The sequence below is a fragment of the Triticum dicoccoides genome, chromosome 2A, assembly GCF_002162155.2.
Source record: "Triticum dicoccoides isolate Atlit2015 ecotype Zavitan chromosome 2A, WEW_v2.0, whole genome shotgun sequence".
Taxonomy (NCBI): Eukaryota; Viridiplantae; Streptophyta; class Magnoliopsida; order Poales; family Poaceae; genus Triticum; species Triticum dicoccoides.
This window is the reverse complement of record NC_041382.1, coordinates 543336449-543361589: the sequence shown is the minus strand read 5'-3', so window position 1 is coordinate 543361589 and position 25141 is coordinate 543336449.

Below are 25141 nucleotides of genomic sequence, written 5' to 3'. Positions count from 1 at the left end.
TTGGAAAACCGGTTCCTGTGATATTGAATCGTACTGCCGGTTTAGAATACCTGTGCAGTAAGGGTGATAACCCAATCTTTAGAAGCCAAAACTTCCAAATGTTTATGATTGACATATGGTGGAAACTTATCATCAAAAGTCGAGCTGGGTTAATAGAAACCACAAATATATGCTTCAGATATGAGCAAAAAGGTCTCAAGACAAAACCAAAGATTGTTTTCAAAAAACTTAAGCCAAAATAGAAAGAAGAATTTGAGGCTTCTGATTCGAATACGATTAGTAAACCGGACAAAGGGGTTAAGCTAGGATTCGCATACGATCATGTAGCCCCCAGTGGCTTTGGCGTTGCGCCGATCAAGAGGGTATCGACAGCTATGTTCTCTTTGGTTCGAATACGACCTATGTTTGAACAGGAAGCCCCCAAATGACCTTGAGAGGTTTTTAACGACCCTGATTCGAATACGATCCAAGTCGGACCTAAAAGGGGTTAAGCTATGATTCGAATACGATCAAGAAGCCCCTAGTGAGTTTGGCATTGCACCGATCAAGAGTGTACCGACAGCTATGTTCTCTTTGGTTCGAATACGACCTATGTTTGAACAGGAAGCCCCCAAATGACCTGTAAATGTGGCTATGCGCCGGATCAAAGGGTAATCATAGCTTAGCTCAATAAGCAGGAAGCCCCCAAGTGATATATTTCTGAGCTGTGCTGCCGGGTGCCTATGTTTGAGTTGTGTTGTGCAACAAACTCTCTTTGGTCCCTGTAATTTTTTCTGAAAACTCGAACTTGTGAGAGATGAATTCTTTTTAAACCGGAATTTCAAACTGGATATTGAGAGCTTCAAAGATTTGTGGGAGATAGGTTTACCTTGAGCCAGATTTTAAACCGGCATTCTTCATTTTGAACCGGAAATTTTCTGGCGGCCTTTAAATTCTTATCAATATAGCAGTAGTCTCTGGGGCCGGGTTATTTTTTCCCTCCAATGACCCGGAGTCCTGGATTATTGATACTGGCCAATTTTCCTGAGTCATGCCATGTAGACCCCGAGTCTTAAGGCGACTCGAGGAGTTGTCTTGAGATTCTCCATATTTGACCGTGATACAAACTGGTATGAGTCCTTCAACAGCTCAATGATATAACTTGTCCTGCATTGGCGAACTTGCAAGCCAGCGTAATTTCTCTTTTAAAGAAAACAATATATAATATAAAAATATACTGGATGGATTTCACCTAATATGTTAAGCCAGAAATTATCCACCGCGGAGTTGATGATCACCACGGTGACGCTGAAATTAATCACGGCCGAGTCGGCCGCGGCGTTGTAAGCCGGTACGGATGGGGAGAGTCGGCAGCGGTGTTGTAAGCCGGTGCGGACGAGGGAGTCGGCCGCGGCATTGGAACCGGCACGGACGCTGGCGAGTTGGCCATGGGCACGGACAATAAGTCAGTCACGTGTGTTGATGTAGCGGGGGTGGCAACTTGCGTAGGACGAGCACTAGTGCAAAAATAATATTTGCTCACGTCCTTTTTGCAACACCTTTTTTTAAGAAATAATGGTCCTGTGAAAAAATATCATAGACCAAGTAATGGTCCTGTATAAATAAAAATTGATCGGACAGAATTCACCTAATTGATCATGATCCGAGTAGATGTCACTGCACTTGATGTGACGTTTCTGCTCATATGGTACTCTGGTGAAAACCCCTCATGGAGTACTAGCACTGCTGCCATAGACGTCATCTGTCATAGTTTTCCCCATTATCCAGTGTGACCTCACAGAAAAATAATGTCTACTGACTTTGGACGGTGTACAACTCCGGACAAGGGAGTATTTCTTCATTTTCTGAATTGCCTGCTCCAACGTGTGGCTAACGAAGCAGATGTTCATTGGCACTCATTGGCTATGTGCAGATGCCTTCATTTATAGTAGTTTCACATTTGCACTGTTTCTTCCGTTAGTACTAGTCTGGCTAGTGTTGTAGAAGGCCTTGATGTTTTTGAGAAGCTGGCAGCGAACCTGTACTAGTACTCCTTGGTCTCCAACTAGAGTTTTTTCTGTCAAACCCCATTTTTGCTGCTAAGTGGTGTATTGGCCAGCAGCTCCTCGTAGTAAATAAATGATCCAAGTTTGAATCTGTCTGCCCTCATTTTGTAGAACAGATCATCTAGGGCAGCTCCGGGCTTCTTCAAATTTACTTGCCAGTAAATCTCCAAGCGAGGTAAACACTAGCGGGAGCTTTACAACAGATATGTGTTTATTCTGATTATAAACCTTTCTAGTGCCAATATTTAGACACCCTGCAACTGAAGCAAGCTCATCTCCTGATTTTCTTTCAATGGAGACTGATGTCCTCAGAGAACACATGAGATCCAATAACATATCAGGTTTAAACTTCTCCTTTGGGCTGTCACCAACAGCATGTAGAGACTCCAATGGTACAGCGGGTTGAGGCTTTGGCCACAGAGACGGCGGAGGCCGGCACAGGAGGCTCAGGATGGCAGGGGGCAAGCGACGACAATGGCCCAAGGCGCTGCAATGGAGGACGCGCGAGTCGGCCGGTGCTTCGGAGACGACGAGCACGCGGGAGACGACCAGCGTCTCGAGCGAGGGCCCCGGCTTGAGGTGGATTTCTGTAAAAACAAGCTAAAATCACGCGTCGTGGCCGCTGCGTTAGTGGAGAAGGCGATCGGCGGCTTGAGGAGCAGAGGTATGGCCGGCCTGTGGCGCATCCGTTGATTATCGCGGGGGAGGCGGCAGGGTCGGCCCGAGGTGAGGCGGGTGCGAGGTCAAGGCGACGAAGGCCGGGACAGCTCGACAATGAAGAAGACGATAACTTGAGGCGGAGCAGCAAGGCGGCGAAGTGACCCGGAACAGGGGTGACTCAAAGTAGGAGAGGCGAGGCCAGCTCGGTGGCGAGGCAGGCCGGCGCGACGACTCACCACAGAGCTAAGACGGTCGGCGGCTTGACCACAGTGGAGTTGACGCATGGCGAGGCGACTTAATGGCGCCAGCCCGCGGCATCTGTGTCTCAAGACCGCAGAGGCCAGGTTGCAGCGGTGACGGCGGGTCACAAAGCAGGTCGCAGGAGGAACCCGAGCCTGTGGACCATCCGTGTCCGGGTCATGTACTACATCTGAGTTGAATCCGGCTTGGCGCAGCAACATTGATCCGTACATGACTTGTCCCATTGATTCACTTTTGCTTGAAAAGACATTTTCTAATCCATCACTTTTGGAAAACGTGCTCCATCGCGCACATGCATGGCTTGTTTGTTGTTTCCTTCAGGAGCGCTTCGGTACTTCATCATAAAAAACTCTCGGACTCGTTGGATCGCCAGGGCTCTTGTAGCAACCGCAAAAAAACGCAACCCTAAATTTCCCTTTATCTCAACTCTTGTATGTCGTTTCGACTGCTGGCCACGGAGACAATGTATATCCTTCCACACCGGCTCCTTTTCATCCGGCACATCGTGAGCTTCTCGATCCCTGAGAAAAAACCCCTTCAAGAACTCAACACCACCATGCGTAGGCCCCACAGTGGACGCCAACTGTCGTGAAATTGTCACGACAGATGTCCTAGTTGAAAGGACTTAGTCGTGAGGCCAACGCATCTATGTGATAGCTTGGGAGGGGTTGAGCGGGATGAGAGACACGAGGTTTTACCCAGGTTCGGCCCCTCATGGTGGAGGTAAAAGCCTACATCCTGCTTCATTGATATTGATGATGATGATCATGATTACAAGGGTGCCCTATCTCGAGAGCTATAGACTTGTCTGTCTAAACCTAACTTGTGAAACTTGTCCCTCTTGGGGTGCCCTGCCCCTTCTTATATATGTTGAAAGGGCGGCTTACATGACTAGTCCTATTAGGATTAGGATTACTCTATTACAAGTGGAGTCCTAGTCTTGCTTCCTTTGTAGGAGAATATTCCTTATGCCTTTCCTCTTAAGCCGGCCCACCATAATCCGAGCCGGCATACTGGGACTTGGGCCTTGTTGTCCATCTGACCCGTCCGCCGGGTTACTAATGAGCCGCCAAGATCGTGTGGGTTATCCATGAATCGCCAAAATTCGGGCGGGTCGCCAGTGAGTCGCCAAGATCCATCCGGGTCATACATCCAGCCGGGTTACACCGCGGGGTATATCCTCGACACAATGCATATGTGTGCTCCGGAAGGAAAAGAACGATCAAGGCATCAACTTGGGAAACCAAGTGCACCGCTGGAAAGATGAGATGATTTCGGTCGAAATCGATATAAAGTTCACCGGAAACGGATGTGCGGTTTGCAAATGGCAAGCAAAACAAGAATGGTACAATTCTGTGATTAACAGCAGGATGCCATCTAGAATGCAACAAGAAACTAAGCTACTTCACTCCAACATAGCAACAAAGCATACGGAAGTGATGTACGAGAGATGCTTGACAAAACATGAACACTGAGCTACGGCTAAATCACACAAGAGCAGGTTCAAACAAGCATGGCAAAAGTGCAAAAGATATCAGCTTCACAGACTTAGTGAAAATACTAACATGCCAGAAATAACATCAGGAAGCCATGTTTACAGCTAGCAAACAACATTCTACAAGAAGATATCATAGCAAACAAAGGCATGGAATGATCATGCTAAATGTATAGAATAAAAGTCCCTTAGTGATCATGAGCCAAAAAGGCACAGAAGATATGATGGCACCCATGTAAACATAGCAAGTTTTATTAACAGATTCAGACTTAGGAGAAAACGGAGCATGGCATAAACAGAATTATGAAGGCATCTTTGCAAGCTCAAACCACTCATCACAAGGCCTTGCATGACAAAAAAAGCATACCCACAGCAAGATGACATGTTCATTAAGCTAACCATGGCAAGAGCAATTTCATAGCATGCATGGATCACTAGTAACAACCATGGAAAAATTGATTAACATGTAAACAATCTGCCAGGAACATTTTATAGCAAAAGTAGAGCAAGAACAAGACATGCTAGGGCACTCCATAATTGCAAGGGGCATGGATGGATAGAGCATACACGTATGTACAAAACATCCTTAATGAAGCATCTCAAAATAAGCATGGATCTCACTGTAGCATCAAGTTTACATGGCATCAAAATAACAGCATGAAAAGACTTAGCAAAATCCTAAGTCCCTGAAAATAGCAATATCATGAAGGTTACTTTGCATGCTTGTGCTAGTCACCACATTGATCACAAAAATACAACACCCCTGTAAAGCTGGAATGACATAGTTCAAAACACATGTAGAGCTCATGCCCATATGATGCACACATCAAATGTGACAAAATGGCAAATCACCATAAACTGATAAGTAGCAGCAGTAAATATTTTATAGCACTCTTTCATCAATGATTAGGGTAACAAGATGAACTCAAACAAGCATGTCACAATGGAATGAAATGAAGAGCATCTCGCAGTGAACATTTTGATATCTCATATGCATGAAACGGAGCTACAGTCACCGAGATACGACATCATGAACAGGGCCTCAAAATATGACAGGGGAAAAGACTTAGTGCACAAATCACCTTCGAAATCCCAGATCTAGGGTTCGGGCACGGGTTTCGAGGTTCGTCGGAGCAACTCGCCGGAGTTGGAGGTCGCGGTGGCGGGGATGAGGCCGGGGAAGAGGAGTTCGCGGGATCCGGGTCGCCAGAGAGGCCGAGCGGCGCGGAGGCGGCGGCGCTAGGCCTCAGGTCGGGGCGGTGCTGGAAGGCGCGACGAGGGCGGCGGTGCCGACCGGTGACGACGGCGCGGTGGCGCGCTGGCGATGAGGCGGGCGGCGGCCGGGCGCGGGCGGCGCTGCGGTCCGGAGGGCCGCGCCTAGGCCCTGCGGGCCGCGGCGGCGGGAGGCGGTGGAGAGCCCACGTGGCAGGCTCCGGTTAGCTAAGGCCGGCGGCGGACGTGTCCGGCGGCGCGGAGGGGTTGGATCTAGGGTTTCGTGACCCGAATTTTGGAGGAGGGGTGCACATATTTATAGGTAGAGGGAGTTTGGAGTGTCCAAATGGAGTGTAGTTTTCGCCCACACGATCGTGATCCGATGACAGAGGACATGGAAGTGGTTTGGATGGGTTATTGGGCCGTTTTGGAGGGGTGTTGGGCTGCAACACAAAAGAGGCCTTCGCGGTTACTCGGTTAACCGTTGGAGTACCAAACGGACTCCAAATGGGACGAAATTTGACAGGCGATCTACCGGTGGTGTACCAAGGCCACTTAGCAAATTTTGGTCCATTCAGAGAATGTTTAACATCCGCTCATGAAAATAGACAAGAGGGGTGTGCCGGTGCACGTGAGAGTGTCGGATTGCGAAACGGACAAGGGGGAAAAAATGCTCGGATGCATGAGACGAACACGAATGCAAATGCGATGCACAAGATGACATGATATGAAATGCATGACATGAACAAAAGCAAAACAAAGACAAAACCCAACCATGAAGGGAATATCATATCGCATCTCCAGAAAAGGCAAGAGTCAGAGTTACAAATATAGAAAGTTGTATCTGAGGTGTTACAGGGCCGCTGAATCCAGCGTTGACCGTTGTGTTGCGCGTTCTTTCATTATCATTGCGACGTTTGTGTTTTCTGCATTGTGGTTTGCCATTGCCATCTCGGACTTTGGAAGTGCCCGGATTGCTGGTGCTGTTGCTTCTACGAGTGAGCCAGCTGTCCTCTCCCGCACAAAAGCGGGTCATCAGAGCGGTAAGGGTTGACATGGATTTTGGTTTTTCTTGACCGATGTGGCGGGCGAGCCACTCGTCCTAGATGCTGTGTTTGAAGGCCGCTAGGGATTCCGCGTCCGGACAGTCGGCGATTTGGTTCTTTTTAACTAAGAACCTAGTCCAGAGCTTCCTGGCTGACTCTCCGGGCTGCTGGACGATGTGACTTAAGTCATCGGCATCTGGTGGTCGGACAAATGTACCTTGGAAGTTGTCGCGAAAGGCGTCTTCCAAATCCTCCCAACTGCCAATAAAGTTTTCGGGCATACTGCTTAACTAGTGCCGAGCTGGCCATTTGAGTTTTAGTGGGAGGTATTTGATGGCATGAAGGCCATCTCCACGGGCCATGTGGATATGGAGAAGGAAATCCTCGATCCAAACCACGGGATCAGTTGTTCCATCATATGATTCGATGTTCACGGGTTTAAACCTGTCGAATTTCGGGTTCCGGCAAAACCCTTGAGGTTCAAACACTGGGTGCGGACAAAGATCTCTCCCCCTCTCTAGCTCGCGCACTCTACGATCTCACGACCTAGCTCAACGAACCCCAAAGAACATGAGACACAAGATTTATACTGGTTCGGGCCACCGTTGTGGTGTAATACCCTACTCCAGTGTGGTGTGGTGGATTGCCTCTTGGGCTGAGGATGAACAGTACAAGGGAAGAACAGCCTCGCGAGGAGAGGTGTTCTTGTGCTTGGTGTGCTTGTGTGGTTGAAGATCGAAATCTGGTCTCCCCTTCCTATGGTGGAGGCTAGTCCTATTTATAGAGGCCCTGGTCCTCTTCCCAAATATTGAGCGGGAACGGATCCCACAACGGCCAAATTCGAAGGGGGACAACTAGTACGAGCTATCCTGACAAAAGTAGTCTTCGCCTGCCAAAGGCTTTGGTGGTGACGTCGTCTTGGGCTCCACGGTGACCTCCGTCCTGCCGTCCTGCTGGTCTTGGTCTTATTGCACCGATATGGAAACCTTTGCCTGATGCCTCGGGACTCCTTGTCTGCGCTTGCCCCTTTAGCACCAAAGAGGAAACGAGGACAATGCGCGCTGGTGCCCGCCTGGCTCCAGTCATCATGGCTTGCATCACAAAAACCTCGCGAGGTGCCCCTCGCCTTGATCTCTCCGCCCCTCGCGAGCCAGCCTGGTGAGGCCGCCCCTGAGGAGGTCTTGCGTCATCCGCCTCGTGAGGCTTGGCCCCTCGCGAGGGTCTTGAGTGTTTGCTAGTGAAGATGGGTTGTACAGGGCCGCTGGTGGAGCCACGCTGCGGGCCGCAGGCAGGCAAGTCTGGGGACCCCCGTTCCCAAAACGCCGACAGTAGCCCCCGGGCCCAAGGCGCGCTTGGGCTTGGCTTCGAGGCGAAGCCAAAGGGAAAGGACGAAGCATCGTGGGCCCCATCAGCCTGCGGCCACAATTGGCGCATGGCGACTGATTGGATGTGGGCGTCTCCGCTTCCCCGTGCTGCCTCGACAACTGCCCGATTGACAAAAGCCCGGTGCGGGGAACGCTTGCCTTCATTGCCTTCCTTCGTCTTGCTCCAGATCCCCTCTCTCGCTCCTCAGTTCCAAAATCTCCAGATCTGCTCCGATCCCCTTCCGAACTTCCGACCGATGGCACCCTGAAAGCCCAAGGTTGATTCGCCATCTGCCTGGTATGAGCCGGCTCTGGAGGTGCCCAATGTCTCGGCGAAGAACCTCGCCGTCACGCGCCTGTTGACAGTGGGGGAGAACAATGAGAAGGGGGAGACCGAGCTCCGGGCTGGCTCCACCGTGCCCGAAGCTCCGAAGATCTCCTTCTACCCCTTCTTCATGAGCAGTGTCGTCGCCGGCCTCGTTCCCCCCTTCTTTGACTTCTTCTATGCGGTCCTCCATCACTACGGGTTACAGGCCCTTCATCTCCATCCCAACTCCGTTCTTCTCTTGTCCATCTTTGCCTTTTACTGTGAGGCGTACGTTGGGGTGATGTCGTCCGTGGCACTACTGCGCCACTTCTTCTACCTCTGGATCAACGACGGCCACACCACGGGGTGCGCCAACTTTATCGCAGCCCGCAAGGCTGACGCGATTTCGAAGACTAGGAAGAAGGCTGATAGCTTCAGGAGCAAGTGGGTTATGATGGATGCCAAGTGTGTCCACCCATAGCCGAAACTGCCAATGGGAATGCCCCGGCCTGATGCGGGGTGGTCCTGCACGAAGCTTACTGACGACCGGGCGAAGCTGGTGCTGGAGAAGATGAACGCCGACCTGAGGTCGGGCAACGCAAACGCGGAGAAGCTGACGGGGGCCATGCTCCTAAGGGAATTCTTGGCGCTGCGGGTGGCTCCTCTCCAGGCGCGCACGTGCTCCTTGTGGACGCTTGTGGATGGAGAAGACAAGCTCCGCTTGAGTCCGAAGGCCTTGTCCGACGAGGAGTTGGTCGTGGCCCTCTGTCTCCTGGTCGGAGACGACCAAGAGTATCCACCGAATCCCCACACTTCCTTGTTCCTCCGGAAGGACGGGGCAGAGGTCGTAGCCGCCATGCCCACCTTTGACGGGCACTGCCTAGTGCCTCCAGCGCCTTCTAAAGTTCCGGTGGCGACAACGACGGTGGACGTGTCTTCTGGTAATTCCCGCAGGGACAGAGAGGACGAGGAGCGCGACTTGGAGGCAGCCCCCAAAAAGATGGGGGAGACCTCCCCCTTGCGCAAGGCTGACATCCTCCGCCTCCTGCCTGACGAGGATGGCGAGGCCGACGTCCTCCCCGAAAAGGGGGAGCCGCCCGTGGTTCCGAGGAAGGGCAAGTCGGCGCTGCTCTCCCGGGACGACGCTCCTGCCTCACCGCCGCCTAGAGCTGCCTCCGGCCCAGCTGCTGCCCTTGCTTCTGCTCCCGGAGCTGGCGCGCCCGTGCCTCGAACCGCGAAGCTCTCCGGCTTCAAGCTCCCGAAGCGGAGGGACTATGCCGCGGTGGACCAGTAAGTGTTCTCGCCCTGCCTTGTTCTTGCTTCTGGTGTTTGTCCTTGACTCTTCTTCTTCGTTGTGCAACTAGGGCAACGCCTGCGGCGAAGAGGAGAAGGGAGAGCGAGGTGGTGCTACTTGAGCCCAGATCACCTCCTGCGGCCGCACCCCTCTCCATGAGTAAAGACGGAGACGGCGCTCGTGCTTCTCCAGCCCGATCATCCTCGCGAGGCTGGGTGGAGCATCCTCGGGAGGGGTCAGCCTGTCACAGCCCAAGAAATATTATAATGAATGCAGATGCAACTAATTACAAGAATTATTCTAGGGCTGTGACACAGCCCCCGAGGCCCCGACGGCTCCGGAGGTGCCAGCGTCCAGCTCGGGCGCTAGGGCCCCCGAGGCTCAAGAGCCTCTGGCCTCCCGGGCCATGGTGACGGCATCGTCTCCTCCTTCTGCTGCACTGCTGACCCTAAGTTCCTCCGCTTCTCCTAACGTCCTGGAGCGGGCTCTTTCTACAATGGACCTGCTGTGAGAAGACCTTCAGGGCTCCGACCGTCGCCTGGTGGCCGGACACCTGGAACTAGTTTCTGGCTGGCTGCATTCCGACGCATCAGTCCGGGTGGCACTGAGCCAAGTTGCTTCTCACTCCGGGAAGGACAGTGAGGCCATTTCCCAGGCTGTGGCCTCCCACGATGTGGCGCTGAACGATGCCGAAGCTGCCCAGGATCGCTGCCGATCACTGGCGGCCGAGCTGGAGACCGTGCGGAGAGAGCGTGCGAATGAAGCCCGAGACCGCAAGGTGGAGGGGGGAGGATGAAATCCTGAGAGGACGCCGTCAAGGATCGTGACACCGAACTGGAGTAGTTGGCGAAGGCGCAGGCCACGGAGCACGACCGGTTGGAAGAGCTGGCGCAGAAGCTGAAGGCGGAGAAGGCCGAGCTCGACGCCAAGGCGAAGGTCCTGACTGAGGACCGTGCGGCCTTCAAGCTCCTTGAAGAGAAGGCTCGGACGACGCTGAAGTCGCTCTACGAGAAGGGCTTGGAGGAGCCGCTGGTTATCGACGACGGGGGCCCCAACCAGCTGGTTCCTTTTTTGGTTGATGCGCTTGAGGACGTCGTGAGCGGTATCGGCCCCATGGTAGAGGGAGAAGCCCGCGTTCTCTCCTCGGCCGCGCTGACGCGCGTCTTTAGCCACCTCCACCTTCATGATCCCGTCGCCCGCCTTGACGAGTTGTTGGAGCCTGTGAAAGACGAGCATTACGAGGCCGCTGCCATAGCTGTGAAGGGTCAAGTGGAGGCCCTGTTGAAGTGGTTCCGCACCTTCGCTCCTGCGCCGACCGGCGGTGATACCGATCCCGCAACTTCGGCTGGTGGTGCAGGTGAAAGCGATGCCGTTGGAGAAGAAGCGCCCCTTGCAGGCGACGGCGGTGTCCAGGGATGACAAGGCAACCTGCTGGCGGCTCCTTTCCTATTTTAACTTCTACAATATAGACCATGCCTCCTGGTGGCGTTAAACTCTCGTTTGATTTCAGGGGAACAATATGTCCTGTAATATTTGCTTTGAAGTTCTGCGATTTCCTTTCTATTTGCTCTGCGTTCTACGTCAGCAGGGCCCAACCCCGCGCATACCTCAGCCACCATTGGGCCGACCGGATCACCAGGACGGACCAAGGAGTGAGGGGCTACATGATCAGTTATGCTCCTGAGTCGCGATGATCAGGAGTCCCCCTTGACGCGCAAACAACTTAGAGAAAGGAGATCTGGGAGTAAGTCTAGTGTTCTATGTCGGCAGGGCCCAACCCCGCGCATACCTCAGCCGCCATTGGGCCGACCGGATCACCAGGACGGACCAAGGAGTGAGGGGCTACATGATCAGTTAGGCACCTGAGTCGCGATGCTCAGGAGTCCCCCTTGACGTTCAAACGACCTTCGTACCTTGGCTCCACTTGGGAGGGCACGCGACGACCAGGTCCGAGGGACCTGGCAAGGTGGCGTACGCTTGGGCGTGACCCGAGCGCAGCCCCCGTGCCCAGCCCCCTCGCACGACTCTCCCGAGGGGAGGTGTTGCGATGAGGCCATACACCGAGCTCGGAGGCTCCCTAAGGTTGAGACGGCCGTGAGGCCGCCCTCAATTGTTTATCACCAGGACGGACCATGGCGCTTCCGCACTTGCACGGGCATAGCCGCTCCTCGGCAGTGTCGACTGCCAGCGTGGAGCATGGTGCTTCCACTGGTACGTGGGAGGGGACTCCCTACCGCGGAGAGCCCTCGGGGCGTGTACAGCCCCGCCCTGACACGTGGCTTGCACGGCAGGGCTAGAGGAGGTGTATCTGGGCACTCGTGAGCCAGCGCGGGGACTCACAAGGCCCTACCTCAAGGCGGGTTGCGCCTGGTCTTGGTTCTTGATGGTTGTGGCGTTCCTGCGAGATGGTTAGACAACCTGTGCCGAGTGGATTTCCTGAGGCTATCGCATGAGAAGACCAATCACCAAGGACCTAGGAGGTGACGTGAATGAGGCCGGCCCGCCAAACAAAGCTCAGCCGTTGGATTTATCGATGCTCCAAGGACGGGCCCGAGCACAGATGCCATGCCTAGCCTTCTTATGTGAAGGATCCTGAAGAAAGACCATCGGCACGCAGCTCCCTTGGTGGGTGACAATCAAGCAACTGATAACCATAGATAGATTATGCATGAAAAGCAACTAGCTCAGGTAAATGTGAGGATGATACATGCCACTGGGTTGGACCCGAGAGGCCTGGGGTCGATGCAGCCCGAGGAGCACTCCCAGCAGAGTGAACTAAGGATGCAAGCGGATACATGCCGCAGGGATGGACCCACATGGCCTGGGGATGATGCAGCCCAGGGGGCGCTCCCAGCTAAATGAACTTGGAAATATGTCACCTGGTTTGGTTGCCGAAGGAGTGTTGGGGTAGCTGAAGACACATAGCGAAGAAGTCACTTCTCACGAGCCGCCGAGGCCCTGAGCCTCGGGAGGCTCTGGAGGCTCAGGTGGCCTCCGAAGGACCGTCTCCATCTCCGCCAAGACCGCATGGTGCATGGCCTCCTGACCTGCCAGGACGCTCCGCAGATTGCGCTGGAAGGCAGCAGCCACGCTCGGCAGGCCGAACGGCATGCGAATGTAGTTGTGAGGCGGGCCCTCACACCGGCCAGAACGCAAAGAACAGAAGTGCTCCTGAGATGCGGCCCTGTTGAGCCCTGGGATGACGACGTAGACGCGCAGCTCACCACCCTCGCCTGGGTGGGGAGTAACGCCAGGTGGGTGGCGGTCGCTGTGTATTGCTCTTGCTTCCTGAGGCTCCTGAGATGCCTTGGTGATGAACTCCTGAACGTCGAGCGCTCCTCGCTCGGTGTCCTCCCGAGGGAAGCATGCCACGAAGCATGCCTCCACGTGGTGCCCGAGCGCCTCCCTCGTGATGCTGGCCAGGTCTGAGGCCCTCTAGAAGAGAGCCCTCGAGCCCTGCCCGAGGAGGGCGCCGGGTGTGCCTCCCTATGCGAGGGAGGGAGGTTCCCCGGGCGCCGGCGCGGATCCTGAAGTGGCGCCTCTGGAGGTGCCGTGTAACGCCCTCGATGCGGCTATATCTCCCACGTGTCGAAGCATGACTTAGAGGCATAACCGCATTGAAAGCAATGTCGCAAGTGAGGTAATCTTCACACAACCCATGTAATACATAAGGGAAAAGGGATACATAGTTGGCTTACAATCGCCACTTCACACAATTACATGAATAACGCATTACAACAACCAAATACAATCAGGGCCCGACTACGGAGCCAAAATAAAAGAAGAACCCCAAATGCGACAAGGTCCCCGATCGACCCCAACTGGGCTCCACTATTGATCGACTAGAACGAAACAACATAAAGGACAAGATCTTCATCGAGCTCCTCCTTGAGCTTGGTTGCGTCACCAGCTCGGTTCAACGGCACCTGCAAGCTGGTTTGGAAGTATCTGTGAGCCACAAGGACTCAGCAATCTCGCACCCTCGCGATCAAGACTATTTAAGCTTATGGGTAAGGTAAAGGTATGAGGTGGAGCTGCAGCTAGCGACTAGCATATATGGTGGCTAACATATGCAAAATAGAGCGAGAAGAGAAAGCAAGGCATGGTCGATAAAAGTATGATCAAGAAATGATCCTAAAACAACCTACGTCAAGCATAACTCCAACACCGTGTTCACTTCCCGGACTCCGCCGAGAAGAGACCATCACGGTAACACACTCAGTTGATTCATTTTAATTAAGTTAAGGTTTAAGTTGTCTACACCCGGACATTAACAAATTCCCATCTGCCCATAACTGCGGGCACGGCTTTTGAAAATTTCAAATCCCTGCAGGGGTGTCCCAACTTAGCGCAACACAAGCTCTCACGGTCAACGAAGGAATAGACCTTCTAGCGGGAAGACCCGATCAGACTCGGAATCCCGGTTACAAGACATTTCGACAAGGTAAAACTAAACCAGCAACACCGCCCGAATGTGCCGACAAATCCCGATAGGAGTTGCACATATCTCTTTCTCAGGGCACACCAGATTGTCTAAACTTCCGGTAGACTAGCCCAGAGTTGCCCCTGGTGGCCACCGGCGGCTGACAAGTTGGACCAACACTCAGAGGAGCACTGGCCCGGGGGTTTAAAATAATGATGACCCTTGGGCGCGCGACCCCCAAGGGAAAATAAAAAGGCTGGGTGGCGAATGGTAAAACCAATGTTGGGCATTGCTGGAAGAGTTTTACTCAAGGCGAACTGTCAAGGGGTTCCCATTATTACCCAACCGCGTAAGGAACGCAAAATCCGGGAACATAACACCGGTATGACGGAAACTAGGGCGGCAAGAGTGGAACAAAACACCAGGCATAAGGCCGAGCCTTCCACCCTTTACCAAGTATATAGATGCATTAATTAAATAAGATATATTGTGATATCCCAACAAGTAAACATGTTCCCACAAGGAACAACATCTCCATGTTCCAACAAGGAACAAAACTTCAATCTTCACCTGCAACTAACAACGCTATAAGAGGGGCTGAGCAAAGCGGTAACATAGCCAATCAACGGTTTGCTAGGACAAGGTGGGTTAGAGGCTTGGTTCAACAATATGGGAGGCATGATAAGCAAGTGGTAGGTATCGCAGCATAGGCATAGCAAAAGAGCGAGCAACTAAGCAAGCAAAGATAGAAGTGATTTCGAGGGTATGGTCATCTTGCCTGAGATCCCGCAAGGAAGAAGAACGAGTCCATGAAGAAGACAAACGGACGTAGACGAACGGGTCCTCACAAACGCGACGTAACCGGAACCAACCCGAAGAAGCAAACACTGGAAAGAAACACACAACATAGTGAACAAACCACACATGAACATGGTATGATATGCGGGATGCGGGATGCGGGATGCGATGCATATGCATGATTTGCAAAGGAATGCATGAACCTGGCCTCAACTTGGAAATCCAAGTGTGCCACTGGAAAGGTGAGATGAAATCGCTTGAAAACGATATAAATATCACCGGAATCGGAGTTATGGTTTGGAAATGGCAAGCAAATCAAATATGGCACCGATCTGCGATAAACAGCAAGTAGCCATCTAAATGCAACAAGTTAGACATGCTACAGCACCCAAACATGCCAACACATGACATGGCAGGGATCCATTCATGATGCTTAACAAAAGTCTAGCACTGAGCTACGACCAATTCATCCATTAACAGGTTCAAACAAGCATGGCAAAAATGCATATGGTAAACAGATTTCAGACTTGGTGAAATTAACACTTGTATGGAATTTCAGATCAGGTAGCACACTTTGGAGCATGAAAACTATATGCTATAGTGCCTGAACATGGCAAAGTAAAGCATGGCATGGAGCTACTCAATGAGCTTAATAAAAGTCCCTTAGTTACCTTGAGCCAAAAGGGATCACAAAATATAATTGCAAGTATGTGATCATGGCAAAAACATAATCAGTTCTCAGACTTAGTGAAAACTGGAGCATGCTGAAACAGATATCAAGTAGGCATGTTTACGAGCTCGATGCACTCACTACAGAGCAAGGCATGACAATCTAAGCATACACCCATCAATAATACACATTATACAAGCTAGACATGGCAAGAACAATAACATGGCATGCACGGATCAACTATATCATCCTCGGCAAAATCGCTAACAAGTAGACAATCTGCCCAGATTCACGAAATAGCAAAAGTAGAGCTCGATAGACTCAAGCTAGGGTGCTCCATAATTGCAAACAGGGACATGGATGGATAGAGCACTACAAGATTAACAAAACATCCTCACTGATCATCCTCAAAAGAGGTACGGATCACTAGGAAACAACATGAACATATGGCCAAATGAGATAAACAGGTCAAAGACTTAGTGAAAATGCTAAGTCCCTGAAATCAGCATTACCAAGTGCCTCACTTGGCAAGCTTGTGCTAGACACCACACACATCACAAAAATACATGTGTTGCACCTCTGGAAAGATGGCAAAACCCTTAACAAAATATATGTAGAGCTCATGGGCATATCATGCACACATTAATCATGGCAAAAATGACAAATATCTAAATGGAGCAGCAGATCTGACAATTAACTCAAGTAGCACTATTCTAACAGCATTTCGGGCATCAAGATGAACTCAAATTAAAATGATGCAATGAGATGAAATGATGTGCTCTCTGAGATGAACATTTTGATATGCTATATGCCCCAAAACGGAGCTACGGATGCGGCGTTACGACGCGATGAAGATGGGCATGTGAATCTGGGAATTTCGGGGACTTAGGCGAAATCTCACCCTCGAGTCTAGGGTTGACCCAGCATGGTTTACGAGGTGGCAATGGATCTGACCGGAATCGACGGGATCTCGCCGGGGAAGTGGTCGGACGGAGGCCGGGGAGGGCGGATCCGGTCGCCGGCGAGCAGATCGGGCCGGATCCGGGCAACGCCGGCGAGAGGAGACGGCGGGGCCGCGAGCACCGGGCGGCGGGGCGGTGCAGCACGAGCGCCGGAGGGCGGCGCTGGCCGAGGACGGCGGGGTCGCGGTGGCGCGCCGGCGACGAAGGCGGCGGCCGGTGGGCGCGGACTTGGCGGCGGAGCTCGGCTGGCGAGGCGCGTTGTGGCGGCAGGGTCGGACGGCAGGCGGGGCGCGGCTCGGGCCAGGCGCGCGCGCGGGCGGGCCGGCCGTGGGCCTCGCGGGCCACGGCGGCGGAGGAGCGTTGGCGTGACATGTGGCGGGCGGTGGTTGCCCGGGCGGAGCAGGGCGGACATGTCCGGCCAGCTGATTTTCGTCCGGCGACGCGGTGAGGAGAGATCTAGGGTTTCGGGGGAAAAGACCCGAAAATGAAATGGAGGGATCTATTTATAGAGGTAGAGGGAGCTAGGAGAGTCCAAATGAGGTGCGGTTTTCGGCCACGTGATCGTGATCGAACGACCGAGATGATGGAGGAGGTTTAGGTGGGTTTTGGGCCACTTTGGAAGGGTGTTGGGCTGCAACACACACGAGGCCTTTTCGGTCCCTCGGTTAACCGTTGGAGTATCAAACGAAGTCCAAATGGTACGAAACTTGACAGGCGGTCTACCGGTAGTAAACCAATGCCTCTTGGCATGACTCGGTCCAATCCGGAAATGTTTAATTCCCACACACGAAAGAAAGGTAGAAAGGACCACCGGAGGAGAACGGAACGCCGGAATGCAAAACGGACAACTGGAAAAATGCTCGGATGCATGACATGAACAAGTATGCAAATGAAATGCACATGATGACATGATATGCAATGCATGACACGCAAGCAATGACAACACACCAACAGCGAATAACTGGAGGACACCTAGCACATCGGTCTCGCGGCGTTACAACACTCCACCACTACGAGAGGATCTCGTCCCGAGATCTAAAAATGGCATCGGAGGGACAACGGAAAAGAAAGAGAAGAGGTAAAACTAAGTTGCTCCTTTGACAAACGAGTGAAACCAAAGAACCTTGAGAGGTTGAACAAATTGAAGGAATAATGCAACGAAGAAGAACAAAGTAGAAAACACTCCGGTAGGGAAGAGGAACAAGGAAGCCCAAATTCGAACAGCACTCCGGTTGAGAAAGGATGCAAGACTTGATAAGGCGAAAAGAACTTGAGCAAAAAGGGCACAACACTCCAGTTAAATGGATAGGCATGAAAAGAACATGATCTTTGACAAAATGAGATGATGGGTGAAAAGAACAACATCGCAATGCCTCCGGAACGAAGAATAGAAGATAGATAATTAAAATAGGAGAAATGAGGAGAAAATGCCAACATCTGCCACAAAAGGGCTTGACAAGGCATCTTTAGGAGAAGGGTCAAACGGAGTTGTTGGAACAACCACCAACGAAAAGAATAAGGTTGATATGGTCTTATGGAGTACATCTCCAATTATGAGGTGACAATCTGCCACTCACGAGAAAAAGAATTGGATTGATAAGAACAAGGAGACGAGAAACTTATTTCACCGGGAGGATAGATGAATAACTTGGGTCATTTATAAACACCATAGATAGCAACAATCCTTAGGAAAGACTTTAGGTGAAATATAACCCAAGATAACTCCAATGAAGAGATTGATGGATTTAAGATATTCCAATCTTGACAACATGTGAATCATGAAAACATGAACTCACATTATCAAGAATGACATAATACCACCTCCAATGATACGGAAGAAAGAATTGCACTCCGGATAGCAAGATGAAGAAAGCTTGAGCTTCTTAGAAAAGAATCTCGATGAACACTTCGAAAATGAATTAAATCATAGATGAACCATCATGTAGAACCTTCATGAAGAACTCCGGTAAACAAAAGATAACGGAAAGAGAGAGAAGTTGAAAACACAAGGTGAAACCTTGTAATGATTTAGATGGATCTCCGTGATACTTAGAGCTTGGAACTCTGGGAAAGAAAGATGAGCACTTGAAACCAAGAATAAGTATGATGAGCCACTCCGGAAAACAGGAATTGAATAAACTCGATGAAACAAGAATAAGAATTACATTATGCTTATCCTTCACCAATTAAATTGATGACAATCAACGGCTTCGACATATTACTTATCCTAGTAAAAAATATTAAGAGAGATATAGCGCAAACTTGAGAAGGTCTTCAAGGAACCACCGGTAGAATTTGAAAAGCGCGAATGCATAGATATGATACATGAAGGGATATGATACACGAAGGAAGAAAACTCTTGAACGGACCACCGTAAGAATTGAAAAAGAACGAATAAAACATAAAGAAACACCGGGAAGAAATATAAAATGAACGAAGATGCTTGAGAGGATTTAGATACATGAGAACAAAGAGATCACGAGCCGATTAAAGATCACTTGAACGAAGCACCGGTAAAATAGGAGAATGATAACTGAGAGCTGAGAATGAAGAAACCTGAATTGATGGACTCCGGATAACAAACTGAGAAGACTCTTGAGTTGCTCCGGATAGGTGAAAAGAATACTCGCAATCAAAACAATTACGAGAGGATGGCAACAAACTAGAATCATGAATCTTGAAGAGAATGGAGCAAGATTAAAGAGAAACTCTTCTTCGGTCTTCAAATATTGAGAATGATGACGAGAAACACCACCATGAATTATTTAGACACTCCGGAAGAATCAAAACGAAGAGGTTAAGCCAGCGACGAAAAGAATTTGAAAGATCTTGGTGAAAAGCATTTGACTGATGATAATTCATTCTTACGTCAAACTTTCGAAAAGAATTTAGGATAGCTTCGGTAAAATTAGAAGAGTCAGGTAAGATCCTGGAAAAATGACCTGTGGGTTAGGGCCCACTCAAAAGAAACACCATTGAAATGATTTAAAAGAGAGGTTGCACCGGTTGAATTAAATGGCTTGAATGAGGTGACATCCTCGAAAGATCATGAACGAAAGCAGAGTGGAAACAGGAATCTTCTGAGATATCTTTGGCACTCCGAAACAAATGAATAGCGAGAGATGGATGATTAAGAGGTACACCGGATAAGAAAAGCATTGGGAAAAATGAAAAGGAGTATGCTCAATACCAAAGCTTGAATTAAATCCACCGGAGAAGAAAATGAGTGATGAGAGACCAACTTGCAGCTTCGTTAGCATCTTCTGAGAATCAACGGATAAAAATATTGACGGAAAAGAATGGAGAGATCTCCCATCAATAAAATGATACTTGAATAAGACATCGGATTCCTTGAAGAAAAAGGGTGGGTGGGCGGGAAAAAATGCAACTTGGGATGGATGAAACGAAACACCGTAGAGAAAGCTGAGATTGGAACTTGCGGATGTTGAAATGATCGGATCCACTTGAAAAGAAACAACACCCGTTGAAAAGGATTGACATGACCGTCTCGATGACCGAGAAGGATTAGTACTCACATAGGAATATGAGAACACCACTTAGGGAAGGTATGGAATCAACATTTGACTTTGAAGCAACTCGAATACCACAACTCAAAACAAAACAAAGGATTGGCTTGCGGAATAAGCCGGAACAAACATATGATAGAGATTTTGTCCGAAGTTTTCGTGGTGGGGCCTACACAGGCTCGATCGTACATCACCATCATGTACAAGGCAGTGCACATGACATACGAAGCGTCCCTGAGTCGGCATAGCCAAGGACTCTTTAAGACACAACGAGACCACTTTAAAATCGACCGTAAATAGGCGGACCACTAGACGTCGAACCCCAATTTCATATCATACATCTGTCGGAAAGATATCCTAAGAGCTACTTGATTTCCCACCTATGAAACTCCCGAACCTTTCTGGTTATGCAATCAGGTGTTGGGGATATAGGGGAAGCATAATATCTCACCCAAATCTAGCAAATCCTACATCCAGCTATATCCATCCTTCAACACATAACCAAGAAACCTTCAGAAATCGCCTACCTCAACCTTTGAAAAGCATCCATTATACAAGTTATGGCGATACTCCTGAACTCTCGCCCTAGTACAGGGTGGCGTCGAGGTTATCTCACCAACGAACTGCATAAAAGAGATTTTCGATGTCGGCGTACTAAACTCAGGTATTCCAGAACTGCAACGATAAAATTGTGACGACAACACCTCGGAGCTCAACTCCCCGGGACACTTCCACAAAACCCCTGACAGGAGGCACCAAGACAATGTTCTCGTCATAAAACCATCGAAACGATTCCAAGATACCCGTGTGATCCTAAATTTTTTTAGTGAAATTTGAGAAGAGAAGAGTCAAAACTCTACGTCAGGATGCCTTACCAGAGCGATGAAGGGACTAGGGAGTAAAAAGAATTCCTAAACTCTCCGATATCTAATTCCTAAATGACTCAAAACATTTTTCTAGAGACAACAACGACTGCTAAAAACGATCAAGCAATGGGGCTTCTAAGGTCGGGGAAGGCTCTGATACTAACTTGTAACGCCCTCGATGCGGCTATATCTCCCATGTGTCGAAGCACGACTTAGAGGCATAACCGCATTGAAAGCAATGTCGCAAGTGAGGTAATCTTCACACAACCCATGTAATACATAAGGGAAAAGGGATACATAGTTGGCTTACAATCGCCACTTCACACAATTACATGAATAAAGCATTACAACAACCAAATACAATCAGGGCCCGACTACAGAGCCAAAATAAAAGAAGAACCCCAAATGCGACAAGGTCCCCGATCGACCCCAACTGGGCTCCACTACTGATCGACTAGAACGAAACAACATAAAGGACAAGATCTTCATCGAGCTCCTCCTTGAGCTTGGTTGCGTCACCAGCTCGGTTCAACGGCACTTGCAAGTTGGTTTGGAAGTATCTGTGAGCCATAGGGACTCAGCAATCTCGCACCCTCGCGATCAAGAATATTTAAGCTTATGGGTAAGGTAAAGGTATGAGGTGGAGCTGCAGCTAGCGACTAGCATATATGGTGGCTAACATACGCAAAAGAGAGCGAGAAGAGAAAGCAAGGCACGGTCGATAAAAGTATGATCAAGAAATGATCCTAAAACAACCTACGTCAAGCATAACTCCAACACCGTGTTCACTTCCCGGACTCCGCCGAGAAGAGACCATCACGGTAACACACTCAGTTGATTCATTTTAATTAAGATAAGGTTTAAGTTGTCTACAACCGGACATTAACAAATTCCCATCTGCCCATAACCGCGGGCACGGCTTTCGAAAGTTTCAAATCCCTGCAGGGGTGTCCCAACTTAGCGCATCAGAAGCTCTCATGGTCAACGAAGGAATAGACCTTCTAGCGGGAAGACCCGATCAGACTCGGAATCCCTTTTACAAGACATTTCGACAAGGTAAAACTAAACCAGCAACACCGCCCGAATGTGCCGACAAATCCCGATAGGAGCTGCACATATCTCTTTCTCAGGGCACATCGGATTGTCTAAACTTCCGGTAGACCAGCCCAGAGTTGCCCCTGGTGGCCACCGGCGGCTGACAAGTTGGACCAACACTCAGAGGAGCACTGGCCCGGGGGTTTAAAATAATGATGACCCTTGGGCGCGCGACCCCCAAGGGAAAAGAAAAAGGCTGGGTGGCGAATGGTAAAACCAATGTTGGGCATTGCTGGAAGAGTTTTACTCAAGGCGAACTGTCAAGGGGTTCCCATTATTACCCAACCGCGTAAGGAACGCAAAATCCGGGAACATAACACCGGTATGACGGAAACTAGGGCGGCAAGAGTGGAACAAAACACCAGGCATAAGGCCGAGCCTTCCACCCTTTACCAAGTATATAGATGCATTAATTAAATAAGATATATTGTGATATCCCAACAAGTAAACATGTTCCCACAAGGAACAACATCTCCATGTTCCAACAAGGAACAAAACTTCAATCTTCACCTGCAACTAACAACGCTATAAGAGGGGCTGAGCAAAGCGGTAACATAGCCAATCAACGGTTTGCTAGGACAAGGTGGGTTAGAGGCTTGGTTCAACAATATGGGAGGCATGATAAGCAAGTGGTAGGTATCGCAGCATAGGCATAGCAAAAGAGCGAGCAACTAAGCAAGCAAAGATAGAAGTGATTTCGAGGGTATGGTCATCTTGCCTGAGATCCCGCAAGGAAGAAGAACGAGTCCATGAAGAAGACAAACAGACATAGACGAACAGGTCCTCACAAATGCGACATAACCGGAACCAACCCGAAGAAGCAAACACCGGAAAAAACACACAACATAGTAAACAAACCACACATGAACATGGTATGATATGCGGGATGCGATGCATATGCATGATTTGCAAAGGAATGCATGAACCTAGCCTCAACTTGGAAATCCAAGTGTGCCACTGGAAAGGTGAGATGAAATCGCTTGAAAACGATATAAATATCACCGGAATCGGAGTTACGGTTTGGAAATGGCAAGCAAATCAAATATGGCACCGATCTGCGATAAACAGCAAGTAGCCATCTAAATGCAACAAGTTAGACATGCTACAGCACCCAAACATGGCAACACAATACATGGCAGGGATCCATTCATGATGCTTAACAAAAGTCTAGCGCTGAGCTACGGCCAATTCATTCATTAACAGGTTCAAACAAGCATGGCAAAAATGCATATGGTAAACAGATTTCAGACTTGGTGAAATTAACACTTGTATGGAATTTCAGATTAGGTAGCACACTTTGGAGCATGAAAACTATATGCTACAGCGCCTGAACATGGCAAAGTAAAGTATGGCATGGAGCTACTCAAAGAGCTTAACAAAAGTCCCTTAGTGACCTTGAGCCAAAAGGGATCACAAAATACAATTGCAAGCATGTGATCATGGCAAAAACATAATCAGTTCTCAGACTTAGTGAAAACTGGAGCATGCTGAAACAGATATCAAGTAGGCATGTTTACGAGCTCGATGCACTCACTACAGAGCAAGGCATGACAATCTAAGCATACACCCATCAATAATACACATTATACAAGCTAGACATGGCAAGAACAATAACATGGCATGCATGGATCAACTACAACATCCTCGGCAAAATCGCTAACAAGTAGACAATCTGCCCAGATTCACGAAATAGCAAAAGTAGAGCTCGATAGACTCAAGCTAGGGTGCTCCATAATTTCAAACAGAGACATGAATGCATAGAGCACTACAATATTAACAAAACATCCTTACTGATCATCCTCAAAAGAGGCACGGATCACTAGGAAACAACATGAACATATGGCCAAATGAGATAAACAGGTCAAAGACTTAGTGGAATTGCTAAGTCCCTGAAATCAGCATTACCAAGTGGCTCACTTGGCAAGCTTGTGCTAGACACCACACACATCACAAAAATACATGGGTTGCACCTCTGGAAAGATGGCAAAACCCTTAACAAAACATATGTAGAGCTCATGGGCATATCAAGCACACATTAATCATGGCAAAAATGACAAATATCTAAATGGAGCAGCAGATCTTACAATTAACTCAAGTAACACTCTTCTAACAGCATTTCGGGAATCAAGATGAACTCAAATTAAAATGATGTAATGAGATGAAATGATGTGCTCTCTGAGATGAACATTTTGATATGCTATATGCCCAAAACGGATCTACGGATGCGGAGTTACGATGCGATGAAGATGGGCATGTGAATCTGGGAATTTCGGGGACTTAGGCGAAATCTCACCCTCGAGTCTAGGGTTGACCCGGCACGGTTTACGAGGTGGCGACGGATCTGACCGGAATTGACGGGAGCTCGCCGGGGAAGTGGTCGGACGGAGGCCGGGGAGGGCGGATCCGATCGCTGGCGAGCAGATCGGGCCGGATCCGGGGAACGTCGGCGAGAGGAGACGGCGGGGAAGCGAGCACCGGGCGGCGGGGCGGTGCAGCACGAGCACCGGAGGGCGGCGCTGGCCGAGGACGGCGGGGTCGCGGTGGCGCGCCGGTGACGAAGGCGGCGGCCAGTGGGCGAGGACTTGGCGGCGGAGCTCGGCCGGCGAGGCGCGTCGTGGCGGCGGGGTCGGACGGCAGGCGGGGCGGGCTCGGGCCAGGCGCACGCGCGGGCGGGCCGGCCGTGGGCCTCGCGGGCCGCGGCGGCGGAGGAGCGTCGGCATGACATGTGGCGGGCGGTGGTTGGCCGGGCGGAGCGGGGCGGACATGTCCGGCCAGCTGATTTTCGTCCGGTGGCGCGGTGAGGAAAGATCTAGGGTTTCGGGGGAAAAGACCCGAAAATGAAATGGAGGGATCTATTTATAGAGGTAGAGGGAGCTAGGAGAGTCCAAATGAGGTGCGGTTTTCGGCCACGTGATCGTGATCGAACGACCGAGATGATGGAGGAGGTTTAGGTGGGTTTTGGGCCACTTTGGAAGGGTGTTGGGCTGCAACACACACGAGGCCTTTTTGGTCCCTCGGTTAACCGTTGGAGTATCAAACGAAGTCCAAATGGTACGAAACTTGACAGGCGGTCTACCGGTAGTAAACGAAGGCTGCTTGGCAAGACTCGGTCCAAT